The sequence below is a fragment of the Halichoerus grypus genome, chromosome 9, assembly GCF_964656455.1.
Source record: "Halichoerus grypus chromosome 9, mHalGry1.hap1.1, whole genome shotgun sequence".
Taxonomy (NCBI): Eukaryota; Metazoa; Chordata; class Mammalia; order Carnivora; family Phocidae; genus Halichoerus; species Halichoerus grypus.
The window spans coordinates 46,901,872-46,919,256 of NC_135720.1; the positions used below are offsets into that span (position 1 = coordinate 46,901,872).

Here is a 17,385-nt window from a genome sequence, read left to right on the forward strand (position 1 = left end):
TCTCCACATAGTAACATGATCTTTGGCCTACAACCCTAGCACTTCCTAAATATCTTGATTTCTCTTGGTCTAGACCTGTACTGTCCAATACGATAGCCATTCCCCATACTGGCTATTGAAATGTGGTCAACCAAATTGAGATGGGCTGTAAGGGTAAGTACATACCAGATTTCAAGATTGAGTACATGTCTGAGTTCTCCATGGCTGCTATAAAAAATCACCATAAACCAAGTCGCATCAAACACCCATTTATTCTCTCACATTTCTGTGGTGCAGTTGTGGTGTAGCATGGCTCAGCTGAACCCAAAGTATCAGTAGGGCTGTATTCTTCTCTGGAGATGAATCTGCTTCCACAATCATTCAGGTTATTGGCCAAATTCAGTTCCTTATGGTTGGTTGTAAGGGCAGGTCTCATTTTCTTCCTGCCTGTCAGAGAGGAGCCTCTTTCAGCTCCTGAAGACCCCCTGCATTCCTTGTCACATCAGCCCCTCCATCTTTAAACCAGCCACAGCATGTTGAATCCTTCTCGTGCTTTAAATTTCTCTGACTTCTTTTTCACATCTTTTCTTGCTTTTAAGAACTCTTGTGATTAAAAAAAAAAGAAAAGAAAAAAGAATTCTTGTGATTAGATTGGGTCCACCCCAACAATCCTGGATAATCTCCCTATTTTAAAGTCTGTAAAATTAATTACCTCTGCAAAGTCCCTTTTGCTATGTTAATGTCACATATTCACAGGTTCCAGAGATTAGGGCATGGGAGCCATTCTACCTATCATAATTTAAAAAAAAGGGGGGAAATATTTCATTAATACTTTTTCTATTTCTCATATGTTGAAATTGCAGTATTTTAGATATTGAAGCTTAAATAAAATACGTTATTGAAATTAATTTCATCTGTTTCTTTTTACTTTAACTATAGTCTATTTGAAATTGCATGTATGGTTCGCATGCTGCCTCGCATCACAGTTCTATTGACCAGCGCTAATCTAAACCTAGAGAGAGGTTAAGTCCTCTTTACCATCTTCATAGCCTGTGACACCTGAACAGTGGGACTACCTCTTCTATAAGAAATGCTTCCCAGGGCGCCTGGGTGGCTCAGTCAGTTGAGTGGCTGCCTTCGGCTCAGGTCATGATCCTGGAGTCCTGGGATCGAGCCCTGCATCAGGCTCCCTGCTCAGTGGGGAGTCTGCTTCTCCCTCTGCTCCTCACCCCACTTTCGTCCTCTCTCTCACTCTCTCTCTCAAATAAATAAAAAATCTTAAAAAAAAAGAAATGCTTCCCTTACAATCATGTATGACCTTACGCTTTCAGGACTCTAACCACTTAAACATAGCACAATGCAAAAATCACAACTTTCAAACAAGAGATACTCAAATACAGTGATAGAGTATGGAGATGTGGGTGCAGGGGCTCATTTCCATATAAGGGAAGGACCCCAGGCCACAACCGGACCTATAACCCTAGTGATTACTGAGCTTGCCCATGAGGATAAGCCTTTATTCATCTTTTCATTTCTCTGTGGGTACATAGGGAGGTTCTTTGAATGAGTATTTGCTAATCCAACTGAATCTAGATGTCAGCAATTGGCTACTTGAAAAAAAAAAAAAGATGGGTTTTGGAAAATAGGTCAGCTATCCCCTCTTTCCTAATAATGACAAATACTTCCATGCTTTAACTGAGAGGATCAGCCTCCATTTAAACTATGAGCTGAACAATATTTAACGTTGCCTCTTTATGAGACAAGGGAGTGTGATGATGCTCAGAAAAAAGTTCTTTACCAAATGGTCACTCTAATTAGCTAAATATTTTCATTATTGTGTGCTTTATTTGGCTTTGGTGACTAAACCAAACCAGAATCTATGACTGTTTTCAAAACTGCATTTTGAAAAGATTTTTTGGATGTGCCACTTTGTCTGATGTTTAGTTTTAATTTAACACAGTGCCAAAATGTAACTAGTGAATATGTGAGACCTCAACCACCCACCTCTGTACTTCAACCAGCAAGCAGGAAGGCCAGGATATCTGTGGGAACTGAAGAGCAGCACAGAAAAAAAAGTGCAAATACCCCAATCTAATCCTCCAACCATGGACAAGGTAGAAACCCTTTCCAGAGCTTTACCTCTCAATTTCTGGATCTATAGCTGCTCCCAGCCCCAGGTGTGATCTTGCACAAGCTAGGCAAAATCACTTGACAATCTTGCCGTCCGTCCATCCATCAGTCCATGAGCTACTGAGCCAAGGATCCTCTGAGGGGAAGTTAGGCTTGCTGAGAAGCACAGGCTGCTGAGTGTTCCTCTTCTGCCAGACATAAACCTGAAGCAAGACAGAATTATGAGAAACCAGATTCATCTCACCCCATTGTCCTTCTCAGTAATCTTCCTGGCACGAAAGAAAAAGAATGAATACCAATATAAAGACAACATAAACATTTTAAATAAAGTTTACTAATTGAAAGGACAGATAGATGGAGTGAGGCATTCTTCAAAATCTATTGTCATGCCTTTGTGGACTTTATTGCTTATCAGCATTTTTCCCCTTAAGAAAAACAGAACAGCAATATTTGTTCAGAGAAAAAGCCAATTGTGTTGCTTCCTTTCTTACTGCTTTTATTGTTGGAGGTTTCTTTTAGACTATAATGTGGCATTGTGATTTTGAGATGGGGAAAAAAAACAATCCCTTGTCTTTCAAACATAAGAATGTGATTGTATGCTATTGTTGCCAACAATGAGCCAAAGAGGTTAATGGATCACATATCTGGCAAACAGCCATTTTTCCTCCTGCTCAGTATATTAAACAATATACATTCTGTTGTTGCTGCTGAGCTTATGATTTTGTCTGAGTAGTTGGTAAATAAGTTTACTTACATTTAAGTTATCTCTTTCTAGAACTCAGCAGCTTTGTCCTTCAGGCTGTATCCTGAAATTTAAATAAAGTGCACTTTGAGATCTGAGCTCAGGAGCTTTAAAAGTGATGGTAAGAGTAAGCCTGGGAAAGGGGGTGAGCCGGTTGTTCAGTGAGAATCTAGAAATATTGTGCCTTGTGAATTGCATCCAACCTTTCATTTTCAGATTGCTGAATTAAGAGTGAAATTACCATAATAAAAAGAAATGGATATGGAGAAAGCACCGCTGTTCTTTCTAGTGTTGTTGCCAGTGATCATTCTAACAGATCTCTAATTGCAAGGACAATCCTCTCTACCCCAGGTTGACTCAACGTTTGCATTCTGTGACTGTCATTTGAAAACAGACAAGCCATCAGAAGCAATAACGTGTGATTCTCAACTAAGACTTTTTTGTGTGTGTTTCATTTGTACTATGGAATTAACAAGAGACCTAATGCCTCAACAGCCAAAAGAAAGGGGGGGGGGGTACTTATTTATTTATTTATTTTTTGAAGGAAACTCCAGAGAGAAGAAACTTTATCAATAAGAAAGGTATTAGCTTTCCGGGGAATTTTGGTTGGGTGGCCATAGATATTAAGGGAGGGGACTAGAGTTGAGAGAGAAGCAGCAACACCCCAGTTTCAGATCAGGTGGTATCCTTTCGATCTGGTAAATAGCACCTAGAGTTCCCTGGTCTCTGTGTTGCAGGGTGCCAGGGGTAGGAGGGTCGCAGACTGAATTGGGAAGGCGAGCGTGCCTCTTGGGTTTGGGATTTGGACTCGAAAAAAGGCTGAGCGGTGATCTCAGCTTCCCAGCTAGGCGGTTATCGCCCCCTGTGACTCCGGATGCACACAGCAGTCTGAGATCGGCCGCTGCCGCCGCCCGACCCATCACAGCCTCCAGCTCTCTTGCCTGGCAACCTGGAGCCACACGCGAGCTCCCCGGACACGTGTGTGCCCCAAGCTCCGCGTCTAGGCCCCTCACCCCAGAGAGACCGGTCTCAGCTCCTCAGACACTGGGTCCTTCCGACTTCTAAGTTGCCAGGTTCTGTCGCCCTGGTCACTACCGCGGGTTCCCCAAGCTTCGACCTCAGTCGGCGGGGCTGCCTTGCGCATCCCCCTGTCCACCGCCCTACCGGCCCGCGGCTCCCGCGCCTGGGTGGGACGGGCGGCGGCTCAGCCACCGGACCTCCGCCGCGGTGTAAATCCTCTCCTCCCTCCCCCTTCTCCGCCTAAGCCCTGCCCTCTCCTTGCAGCAAGCCGCTCCGGTGTGTGCGCCGCTTTCTCGGCTGAAGACACCTGCGCTTCCTTCCCCACCCTTCTCCGCCCCTTTCGCTGCGGTTTCTCGCCGCCTTTGGGAGCTCGGGAGCGCCTGCTGGAGGAGGAGCAGGGGGAGGAGGCGGAGGGCGAGGAGTAGGGGCGGGGTGGGTGGGGAGAGAGCCGGGAGGGTGTGGACTGGCAGCCACTCTGCAGCTGGTCGCCGGGGACCGGGTCCCTCCCGCGTGCCCGAGTGATGGAGGGGAAGAGATTCGCTTAGACACACACACGCGCACACAGCTGGGCACGTCTCCGGGAGGCAGCTGCCGGCTCGGGCGCGCCGGGGGCCGGGCGGCGGCCGTGACAGCGCCAGCCGCGGGGAGCGGGGCGCCCGCACCGCTTGGCACCGGCGGCTCCGAGACCCAGGAAGGGAAGATCCCAGCTGCACTGACTTGCTCTTTTGGGCAGATCGGGAGGGAGCAGGCTGCCCAAGGAGCTGTCACAGAGGACACCGGAGGCTCTCCCCTTGACGCTCAGAGTCCGGGGCCGCGCTGGTGCCCGCGTGGGGCGAGGAGGATGCGCGCCTCCTCCCGCAGAGCGGCTGCGGGCCCGGGCACTGCGTGGACTCGGGTTCCGGCGGCTGCCCGTGCCGTGCCTGCGCCGCGGGAGCGCGCCCTGCCGCACCTGGTTCCAGCTTCCCGGGGAAGTGCAGGCAACGCGCCCTAAACTCCACTACTTCGCACCCGCTTCCTCCCCCTCCCGACTCCCCGCCTGGGACCTCGCCGCCGCCGCCGCCTGCGTGTGGGGCCCGCCCGCCTCTAACTCTCACGCGCGCACGCACAGCGCGGTCGGTCGCTCCCATTCACGCAGACTCGCTCACCCCGGAGCCGGAGCCCGGGCTTCCGAAACTACTAGACCAACTGCCGCCGGGACTGCGGGAGCCGACCCGTGGCCCGGCGCGACCAGGCGCCCGCGCCCTGGGCTCCCACCCCCGCCGCCGCGCCCGGGACGAAGGTGAGCTGGGCGCGCTGCCCACTTCGCGCGGGAGGGACTCGGGCGCAGCGGGCTGAAAGCTCATAGATTTGGGGAGGAGATGACAAGGGAGGGGAATCGCCCAAGTGAGACCTTCTTGTGGTGCCAGCCGAAAGCATTTAGTGGGGCGCGGTTCTCCTAGGCAGTGCCTGGGGTAGACTTTTGAGACGTTCCCTGGGGCTCGGGGTTAAACTAGTGCGGGAGGGGAAACGGCGGGGTGAATCCCCGGGTAAATTTAGAGAGTCGTCGGTGTCAGTGGGTCAGTCTCTCAGCGGGCGCTGGGCGCTGCGCTCTGGGCTCTCTTTGAGGGAGGGAGGCAGGAAACACGCGTTAACTGCGCTCCGCAGAGTTTGGGGGCTCGCGCCCAACCACTTCCCGGGGTGGCTGTGGGGCTGTCGCTTGGAGCGCGAGGCGGCTTTGGGGGCCTGGGGGGCTGCGAGGCCGGAGCGGAGGGCGGGCAGGGGCTCAGTTAACTTGCGGGTCGGATGCGTTGTTTGCCCCAGCCGACTCCCATCCCTCGCAGCCCCAGTCCCCGCAACCCTTCCCACTCCCCCACTCCTAAAACACACACACACACACACACACACACACACACACACACACACACGAGATGGATGCAGTCGAGGGGACGGTCATATTATTAAGAGGTGCGCGAGGTCGCTGCGGCTTCTGACTGGAGCGCAGACTCTTGCTCCTTGGACTTAGGCGTTCGTTCGCCTTGGTTTAGGGAAGCGGGGAAGGAGCGCCCAGACTCTTGTGGACGCCTCTACCTGGCGGTTCCAGGTACACAGCGAGCAAGCCTCCGCCTCAACTCCGGAGTCACTTCACCCTGGTGGGCTCCGTTCTCCGGCTTCCCTCCTTGAGTGCTTCAGGGCGCCCACCCAAGAGAGCTGCTGCTCTGATCCGTGGTTACCCCAATGCTCACCCGGTGGGTCGGTCTCTCTCTCTCTACCCCCCTTCTTCCCTCCTTCCCTCCCTCCCTCTCAGCCTCCCCATCTCTGCTACTTTCCCTCCCTCCTCCTAATACCACCTTCTTCTTGGAAAACATTGATCCCTTAAGGGGAGGTTTAATATTTGCAAAGTGCTTTATATCATATTACTTCGTGGATACATTTAATTCCACTGTAACTCTTCTCTGATTTATGTAAACTTAGTCTGATAAATAGCATACAGGGTCAGGTTGAGGTGTGAGGGAGAGTGGGTGGTCGTTCTTTCTGTAAAGATGCTCAGATGCTCCTTTCTAAACAGATTTGCTAGAAGTGCTACAAGGGCAGTGCTTCTGAAAGCTTTGCTCAGTAGTTTTGACATATTTCAGGGCTTTAGACAAGTGTTTCCATTACAGTTTATTTCAAATTTATTCAGTTTCTATTCCAAGAAAAAGTTGAAGTGAAGATAAGAAAAGAGATTACAAATTTGGATATCAAAACTATTTTAAAAAATGTTTTTATTGATGTCAGTTATGTTGTAGCAGATTTTTTTAAAGTTACCTTAGTGGTTTCTCCTAATGAAGCTCTTAAAAGTAGAAATGAAAACAATACTACTTACTCTTCTCCCTTTGTTTACAAATGGTCCTTGCTTAAAGTGACTGAATGAGCGGCAGGGTGGGATTCTTCACCTGAGGAGTGTGAAGTCAATCACCAGTGAACTGATGGAGATGCAGGAAGATACTGCACACAATAAACATAATGATGGAAGGAAACTGTTGTTTAAATTTAACTGCCTCTAGTGCAAAGAGTCTGAACAGTGAAATTGAAAACTGCTCTCACCCCTTCCAAATTACTCTGAACTATTTTAAAGTATTCTTTTTTCAATTAATAAAATGCATAGAAACATCATTAATGATGTAAATATTTTCAAATAGATGCCTAAATCAGGTTATGTGGGAAATTATGAGCATAGTATTTAGTGGAGTTTCACAGATGTACTGGGACCATGTTTTCTAGGCTAAGCCAGACCTCATCCTTAGATTTTAACATTGGAAGTTGCCTTTTTGACATCTTTGTGAGGAGGTGCTCCTTACAGTGTTTTGATTATGCTTTCATCATTGTCCTTACCATTTCGCAGGCATACACAGATGTTTTTGAATGAATAACCTTCTTACTCACTGAATTTTCACTCATTCAAAAAGTACTTATTGAGTGCACGAGCACACACACATATGCAAAGCTAAGCTGGATGTTATTTTAAATAACAAGGAAGGATTTTCGGTAGAAGCAGGATGCTTACTCCTACACTGTATAAAGAACTGCAGAGCAGTGGCTTACTTAGGGAAGCAGCATCTTGCCCAAAGTAGGTGGTCAACAAAGAGTTGTTGACTCAAAAATCATACAAGATGTTATCTAGCCAACTTTGCTTTCATCCTAAATTCCACCATTATTCTTAACCCACCATATCATTTAGATATGACTCAACTTCAGAGAATTGATGCTGACTTTAATCTTCTTGCTCTTTGTCTGAATACTTTGGAGAAATAGAACTACACATGCACTGCTCTCGCTTTCTGTATATGATTTCTGTGGAGCAGTGCCAGATCTGTATATGTCATTAGTATTCATTTGTGAGTAAATGCAAATGTTCCTGTTGCATTGAAAAAGTGAACTCGAATTCATAGAACACAGCAAGTATTTTGCTCCTTTTCTCCTCTCTTTGTTTTTATAGTCTCCGAAACAGTAACAGCTCTTAAAAATGCAATGATATGTCAAAGAGCAGGTTAATTTAAAAAAAAAAAAAAAAGGTTAAGATTGTTTAGAAAAAGGAAAACATCTTATGGAAATTTTAGTTGAGGAGAATTTTCTTTGGCTCTCTTGACATGTCTGGCAGGATGGTCTTTTATTTTAGGGACGTTCATTCATGAATGAAATAACTCTCAAGATAACTTCCTAGTAAGGGGAGCTGGCAGAGGAGGGAATGCTTACTAAAAATGATGCCAACAACTCCGGGAATAGAGTGTGAGCAGTACCACTAGGTTTGTGCCATTGAAATTATGTGAATCCTTGTATATTTTATTGGTCTTTATATGCATGGCTTTTTTGGGATTTCTTTGTAGTACTTTATTCGAATATTTTCATATTTTGCAGTTAGTGCAGTTAAGTGAGGAGTTATTGTTTGGTAATGGAATTATAGTTTGTTTTCAGAAAAGGTAAGTAGTTTGAAAGAAGAGAACAAGTTGAGTTCAAAGACTAATTATGCAAACCCCAGATTTATCTTTTTTCAGAGTTTATCGTTTTTCGGTAGGGAGGGGGACTTCAAAACTCGTTAAACTCTGTTTATGACCTAAATTGCTACTATTTAGAAAAACCTTACATTTTACTTTTTCTGCAAATTTAACATGAATTCTTTGAAACCAGCACAAGTGTAACTTTTTCCTCTCCAGAATCTACTTTAATTGTTGATAAATTATGCTCACTCTAGAATCAGTATTTGTCTCTGAGAGTCGTGATGTTATCCTAACCTTTACAGCAGAAGTACAATTAAAGCAAGTTATTTATAACTGCATTTAAAAATCACTGATCTAAGTCAAAAACATTTCAGAGCAGCTAACACTTAACAAAAGTAGAAGCAAAAGATTATATCTGGAGATCCACATTTAAGGTATAGGCAGGATAAATGGACCTCTATAGATCACCTATGCAAGTTCCATTATCATGTCTTAGTTAACATTTGGTACAATGGATTATTTTCCATTTTCTTGAAAAGTTTTATGAAAGAAAACTATGTCAGTTTAAGAAATGGTTGAAGAGTTGGTTTGCTTTTAGCCCACTTTACCTGGATTGTGCATGGGAGGTGGGGAAGTTTTATATGTGAACACATATGCTTTTAGATACATATATGCATATATACTCATATGTATACATATAGAGTTTATCTTTATATATTGATTTATGTTTCTGTATATTTCTGTGCTTTGTCTAATAACTTTAAATAATAGGAAGAGAACCTCCTTTGTGGCATATATAGTTTGTGAAGTCAGCATCATCTTGAGAATGGTATACAAATGCTCAGATACTTTGATGTTAAAAATTGGAGTGTATTCAGCATTTTTGAACAATTTGTTTAAGAAGCTCTCATCATAACATTTAATATGTGCCCGTCACTGTCCAAAGAATTCTCCTAGTATTAACTCAATTCCAGTAGCCAGCCTGTTCTCCCCGGTTTTACAGAAGGAAACTAAGTAGGTAAAGTGGGTCTGATCCTCATCCCCGTTGAGAAGGTGAGGGAAGTGGGGTGCAGTGGGCCTCAAGAAATGCCTCCAGCCCCACAGCTCCTAAAGGGCCGAGGCGGCATTCAAGGCCAGGCTGTCCACTATGCTTTGCCATTGCTCTTGAACAGATATTTTTTAAAGTAAGGGGCCGAGTGGGGAGCAAGTGAAGCGGTAAAACAAATACATTCTAGTGGCTGAGATTTATGACAATTATCAACTTTGAGTGAATTCTTAAGGAGTTCATGAGGAAGGCAATTGTCATGAAGCACCCACATAACCTGAGCTAGAGCATTAACAGAGCAGGGATATAACTTAATGTAGTTTTTAATGAACTCAATAATTTTCTTAGGTTCAGCTCCTTTTAAATTAGATAAGTTAAGAACTGGTGCCATATTTAAGTAGTTTTAATAGCTCAGAGGATCTGGTACGAATGTTTTATGCTTCCCATAATATCCTTATAATGTGAACTTCTTGTGTAGAGGTCAATGGTATGTGTTACTATATGGTACTTGCCAAAGGAATCAGAGTTTTTTATGAAGGTGTGAAATGAGACTTAATCTGTTCTGATGTACAGGACATACAAGTAGGCATCCAATTAATGTTTACCACATGAATTGATACAGGGTATTCTACAAGTTGCTAGTCCAGAGGTTAAAAAAAAAAAAAAAAAAAAGTTAGTCTTTATATTGCATTGTTGCAAGACTGTGATTTAATATTGAATAGACTTTTTCCTTTGTCATGATCTCAGGACATTACTGTCTATGAAAGCCTGTGGAATAATAATCTTTATGAGACTGAATGGCCTGAGATAGGAGGAGAATGGCATAAGGAGGGTGAAATAATAAACTCATTAAAATGTTTAGATTTAGAAAGTTGACAAAAGGAAAACTGCCATAATTGTACCTTTTATTTTAAAAAAGCATATAAGACATAACAAACATTAAGTAACACAATCTTTACACTGCTAATGAGGTAGCACAACTGTCCTATCATAAATATTAACAATCTTACCTAATGTATAGTTTGGAGAACTATTTAGGAACCTATTACCGTGTCACTGTAATCTCTCTACTGTAGCTCACGAACCCAAGTCAATGAAAAAAATCACAATGCTTTTGAATGTGTCTCAACATAAATAAGGCGATTACTGTAGTATAAGTACTGGAGTCAGACAGAGCTGGCTGAATTAGAAGCCCTGCTTCACGGTTTATTAGCTGTGGGATCTTGGGCAAATTACTTAACCTTTCTATTTCTTAGTAATATTCTTTTATATGGTTATGGAAATACCAATTCTAGATTTCCATATGATAATATATGTAAAATGACTAGCATAGAGTGTCGTACACGGTAAAGGTTTAGGAAATAGTAATTGATATTGTTGTTATCATCATCACCTTTAACATCACCATAACATCACAGATGGTTAAACATAATAGGCACATTATTCTGTATCTATTTATACGTATGTGTATTTTGTATGTTTGAAATGGTTGTTCTTCATTGTAAAACATAGGTTCTATGGGTTCTCCTACTGTTGAGGGAAAGGTATAAAGAGAAGAAATTTGTGTGTCAGACTGGTTCTAAATAAAAGCCCGTGTCAAGCGCAGAAATTACGAGGAGGCTTTTGGGACAGCTACTTCACTATTTTTTCTTGCTGGGCCTAGCTATACATTTTCACACAATTCTTTGGAAGATACAACCTCTTCTACAGATGTAGTTAATGGGGAAGAACAAAATGCATTGAAAAGCATTGAAATATTTATATTTATCTTTATATCCAATAGGAGTTGAAGTATTAGGATAAACAGAAATTTCTTTCTCTTTTATATATTTTTTTCTTTTTTATATTTTTATACCATGAAGAGTTTGTGGTTTAAAGTAAAAAGCTGTTTTTTAACTCTGGTCATTAAACTTAAGTAATATAATTTAAAAGGTTAAATTTAGTTTTATTCTTAGAATTTTTTATTGTTTTTTTTTAAGATTTATTTATTTGAAAGAGAGAGAGCACGTGTGTGTGCATGTGATGGGACACGGGGCAGAAGGAGAGGGAGAGAGAGAATCTCAAGCAGACTCCCTGCTGAGCAGGAGTCCAACACATGGCTGCATCCCTGGACCCTGAGATCATGATCTGAGCTGAAACCAAGAGTCGAATGCTTAACCAGCTGAGCCACTCAGGCGCCCCTATTGTTGTTTTTGTAACTTATTTAATTCTGATAGATATCTGGCTATCAAGCTCAGGAACTAATTTTCCTTTGTGTTTAGTTTGTTCTAATGAATATACCTATTTATCTCTTTATCTTTGGAAAAATAATAAATGATAATAGATAAAATTTAATATTTACTATGTACCAAGCATTGTACAGGTCTTAACACATTTCATTCCCACAAAACGTTCAATGGGACATATGTTATTTATCTTTCCATTTCACAGATGAAGAAATTGAGGCCCAGAGAAGTCCTAGAGCCCACATATGCCCACACCAACAGATTCTCAGTAGCATTTAGCCCCAGAGCACCATCCTTGGATTTCTGGGCCTTGAAACTCATTCCTCCCTATTTCCCTGCGTCTTTATTGCAATTAAAGCGGGATTTATTTTTAATAAAGTTTAATTTCTTGGCTTTGTCGTATCACACTACTTTCCAATGTATATGCAGCGGCCACTAAAGCAAAGAATGAGACCATATTAATTTTTAGTAAACAATTGGATCTATTTTTAAATAGATTTAAATAGGTCTGCCAAGATCCTGCTAAATAGTTGCATCCGTGCTCTGTATGCAGTGATAGGGAACTGATACTCGATGCTAGTGGAATTTCTTCATCTGGTGAGCCAGCTGTCTGTGGGCTGAATTTCCTAATTGCCTTACTTTTTCTGAGCTGAATGAAATAGTATAGGATCTAGGGCATTGGAAATGGGCTTTCTTCCCAGGGACACAGTGTGGAGAAGTGGAAAGGCTCGAGACTGGGGAACTACAGGGTTCCTGCAGATGTGGATGGTTCCTTTCTGTTAAGAATAGCCAGAAAAGGTCCAGAGACCATTCCACTGTGCACCTGACTAAGTGTTTCTGAAGGGCAGGGATTATGCTGGACTATGTTCTTATTATCTTTATTTCCATGGTGTTTGGCACATGGTGAAATGGGGCAGATACAGGGCTTCTTCCTTTGGGCATTTCAGAACCTGGAAAACAGAGCCAAGGGATCCAGACAGTGGGGACACAGGAGAGAGGCAGAGACAGAAAACAGGACAGATATGGGGGTGCATGAGGGAATGATGGGCCAGCAGATGGATTGGTAGCTAGTGGGAGTACCTCTTTCCATTTTATTTTTATTCAGGTATGGTTCTATTTCTCTTTCCCCCATCTACACTAAATGTGCAGTGCCCACTTAACCCTGATGTCTGACTCTTTAAAGTGAAGAACATTATTGCCCATTATCCTGATAGCAGTATCCAGCACACCAGAAAATCCTAATAAATATCAGCTATAATTATTGCCTGATTTTCTACAGAACTTTGGGATAAAGTTCAAACTAGTTCAACATTCAAAGCTCTGTTTTTTGTTCAGTCAGGTGTTTATCTTATTCTCATACCCTGTCCACTCTGAGATGGGCAACTGGGCAATGAAGGGTTACTATAGCAGCATTTCATTTTGGAATTGCTGAATTCTTTTTTTTTAAGATTTTATTTATTTATTTGACAGAGAGAGAGCACAAGCAGGGGGAGTGGCAGGCAGAGGGAGAAGCAGGCTTCCTGCTGAGGAGAGACCCTGACATAGGACTCGATCCCAGGACCCTGGGATCATGACCTGAGCTGACGGCAGATACTTAACTGACTGAGCCACCCAGGCGTCCTGGAATTGCTGAATTCTATAAATACTAGCATCCTTTGAATAAGGAATTCCCAACAATAGGATCAAGGGCTTGAAAATTTATATGCACCATTACTTTTCTAATGTGACCTCTTGTCAAAGGGTGTCTATTATTTTGCTCTTCTCTGTTGGTGACATTATTTAATCCAGACACTCAAGAAAAATGAGAAACCAAGAAGAGTAGTTATAAGGATCATAGTAGGAATACAAGTACCTTGGGATCATCTTGTAATGCTCCTTCTTCTCCTCTAGTCTGTCACCAAGACGTGCCAGCTGGGCCTCCTGAACTCATACCTATCCCATCAGCCCCAGTGTGCCTGCTTCAGTTCAGTCAGAACTTCTCACCTGAATCACACTAGCCTCCTCACTGGTCAGGTCTCTACTCCTTGTCAGAACTGCAATTTTTTCCAAATGCAAACCTGATCATGTCATCCCCCTGCTTAATAACCTGCAGCATTTTTGCTTTTAGGGTAAAGTTCAGACTAGTTCAACATTCAAAGATCTTACTATTCAAAGGCCCAGCCTGGGACTCGTCTCCCCTTTACTCCAACATGAGGTCCCTGCAATTTGGAGATTCTAGGCAAGGATAGAGCATGTTTGTTCACACACCATGCCTTTGCATATACTGCCCATCTGCCTAGAGTGCTCTCTGCTTGTCTAACTTCTCCTTGTTTCCTTACCTCTTTCCTTCTTGCAGCCTACCCACCCCCAGCCAAACCAGGATGGGTTGGCTTTCTAGTGTATGTCCTCTCTATATAGATCATACTCTTCAATTATTGGTTTGTTTGTTAGTGGCCTCCCGACATGCATATATGCACACTCCCTCCACCCCAGTCAGTATGTGTATCTCCAGTGCCTAGCATAGTGTGTGGAATATAGGAAGCACTAAATACATTTGTAATATTGGAGAAATAACCACCATATCCTTCCCTCTGCCTTGCTTTTTTTCCACCTTTTTCTTACTCACTGACTTGCTTGATTTATTTTGGTATACACTTACTGAGCAATGACTGTGTAACAAGCAGTGCGTTGGGTGCTGAAGAGGTCAGTGACTCCGTCCTTGCTCTCAAGGGAATTTGCAAGTCCAAGAGCAAATCCAACTGGTAAACAAATGGGTGGTACTCGATGTGCCAGATGATGGAGAGAAGATATAGTGAATGTGCTAGATGATGGAGAGAAGATACAGTGAGGACACAGCATGAGGAAGAAGGTCCCATTCTGCCTGAGATCGAGGAAAACTTGCTCCCCACCCCCATCCCATTTCCCCTCTTCACCAGTTTTCTCAGTGTCCATAGGTAGACATCTATCTAGCAAGACTGCTACTTTTGAGGAGTAGATTTAGATCTCTCCATTTTTCTAATAATGGTCTATAAAGAACTAGACAGTTTCAATTTTTATTTTCTACCTATAAGACTCAGAAAGTTCCATAATAGTCCATGAGATCATTTTTGAGTTTTTCTTCTTTTCAAATTCTTTTAAATATATCTGAGTCATTTATTAATGATTTTTCCCTATAAAGCAAGATACTTTGTGTAACCAATTATGAGTATTTACTTAATGTGAGATAAAAATTTCTCTTCCAAGATTTGAAATAAACATGAAATTAAATTCTTTCACTATGACCAAATGGAAAACTCCATAAAGCCAAAAGATTAGCTAATACCATATAATAAACACATTAACATCCTATCTAGTTCTAAAGAAATAGAAATGGCCTTTTGATTGATATATGTGTGTGTGTGTATATATATATATTTTTTTTGGGGGGGGGGGAGGGGCACAGGGAGAGGGGAGAAAGAGAGAATCTCAAACAGACTCAATGCCTAGCATGTAGCCCAACGCGGGGCTCGATCTCATGACCCTGAGATCATGACCTGAGTTGAAATCAAGAGTCAGACACTTAACTGACTGAGCCACCCAGGTGCCCCTCAATATATTTGATAGGAAACATTTTTAGGTGTGTGTAGCTATTCCCCTGGTGAGTAACCAAACATACAAATAAAATAAGAAATTCCTTTCAAAAATACAAATAAAACATTACCTTCAAAAGCATAACATATATAATATACTATTCTCTAAAAATATTGATGCATGTAATATGGTATTTAAACTATTTTAGCTGACTTCTTTTATTATGGTATTATTTCTAAAATTAAAAACAAAACAATATTAAATATTATGTTATTTGCTTCCCCTGAAGTACATAAAAGCGTTAACTAATATTCCCTGGTTGTATAGACATTACATTCCCACTGTATGCCTTAAAGCTGAGAGAAAACCAGGTGCAATATAAAAGTAGAACCAAGTTAATCCTGTTTGCTTTCAGGTATAAATTTATTTTACTTTGAAATTTTAAGCTGTTGTAAGAATTTAACTATATTCTGTTTTAAAAGGTGCCTTAGCTAAGAGTATATATTATGTGTACATACATATATGTGATAATTTATTATGTATACTATGATAATATTCATATTAACTCATATATATGTGTGTGTGTATATACACATATATATACACACACACACACATATATATAACTTGATTACCAAATAATTCTGTTGCCTTGACAAAGGATATAATTTTATTCTTTTGCAAGCATGAAGTTCTCCGTGACCTAATTCCAATACAATAACAATCAGCCATTTTTGATCTACAGGTGGTTCCCTACATACATTACGTGTTCCAAAATATGTTTGAAGATAAAATGTTAGAAAACCGAACAAAAGACGTATATTTGTTTTAAGAAGATGATCATAGAATTTACCCTCCAAGCTGGGATACTTTTGAAAGCTAAACAGATATACTAATAATTATGCTGAGAGAGAAGAATATTATAAGATGCCTGCATGGAGACCAGCCCTGGGAGCCCGGGCCTGCACCATCGTCACTTACCCAACACAGGGCTGGAGCACACATTCTGACAACACACATGTTAACAGTGTTTGTGCTTGCACTTTCTTGATACAAAAAGTGGGCTCAAGGAGGAAGATTTTTTCTTCTTCGAGAAGACAGTCGAGTGGGTCTTAGCTCCCCAAGTTGGCAAAAGGGAGCCTGATGTTGGAGGGGGTGCAGGCAGAGAAGGAAATAAGATCTTTGTTAGTGTGTTGCACTGGGGAACCTGTGGATGCTCATGTGAGGACACAAGGCTCATGTTCTCCCCACTCCATCATCACCAGCCCACAGGTAGGAAGTGTACCTCCGGCCCTGCTGTCTAAACACTTGCCACCAAATATCCCTCACTGGCTTCAGCCAGCTGGAGTGGGAAGCAAGTAACAATACCGTGACGATAGCGCTAAGTCATCACTCGTGTATTTGGCAGCTCTTTCTTGAGCACCTACTATATTCCAGGAATGTTTCAGCTGATTGACTGAGTTTGGCATATGACAGGCTGTTTAAGGATTCAGTGAAATTGTCATTGGAACCCATAAAAGCCAAAAGATTTCAGAGGTCTCACCACAGTCCATGTTTGTCTTATTGGTTTTTCCCTTTGAATAAATCCTACTTCTTAAGGAGCTGAGTAGCTATTTAGTGTGTTCTTTCTTCGACTGAGATGCTGATCACTTGAAGTTTTTAACATTTTGGTTTCTTAGAAATATGTGGAGTAACCCATGTATTCTCAATAAAGGAGGTAAGGGAAAGGGAGACTTTATACCATTCCCACTGGACCTTGCATCCCTTACCCAAGGAGGAAGGAGACCCAGGAAAAAGAATACAAGTTAGTGTCTTTTGCCTACTATATTTCAAACATACATCCTACTAGTTTTACCTTTTTTCATTATTTTCCATTGGGAAAGCTTTTTTTTTTTTTTCCTGTCTGGGATGAACAACCAAATTATTAATTATATTTAAATAATGTGCTGTATGCAGAACAGTAGCTGCCAAATTTGTTGGGACCTATAACAAGTTAATTAATTATCCAGTAACACGAGGACTATTGGAGTGTTGGATATAAAACAGATGGTGGGAGAAGAAGGATGAGGCAGTCAGGATGCTGTGAGGGGTGTGATAAGTCTTTGAGCCTGTGTGGGGTAAAACCACTTGTGCGCCAAGCCCCCTCGTTCTCCCTGCTGTGTTTTTCCCCATTGATCCTTCCACCACGCCATCACTTCACTCCTTCAGACTCCAGCTTCCCCTTCCCGCTGCCGCCACATT

General features: G+C 42.4%; 1 protein-coding gene across 3 annotated transcripts in view; it reads left to right on the forward strand.

Annotated features, from left to right (window-relative positions):
* The first annotated feature begins 4,339 nt into the window (after positions 1–4,339).
* Positions 4,340–17,385, forward strand: part of HS3ST5 (heparan sulfate-glucosamine 3-sulfotransferase 5) — a 271,378-nt gene continuing 258,332 nt past the window's right edge. The window contains exon 1 of one of the 3 annotated variants that reach the window (XM_078054842.1): positions 4,340–5,150. The gene's annotated coding sequence lies outside the window, so the exon portion shown is untranslated. Of the gene's footprint in view, positions 5,151–5,833; positions 6,097–17,385 lie in introns of those variants that run through there. The other 2 variants (XM_036074703.2, XM_036074700.2) reach the window with 2 other exon arrangements.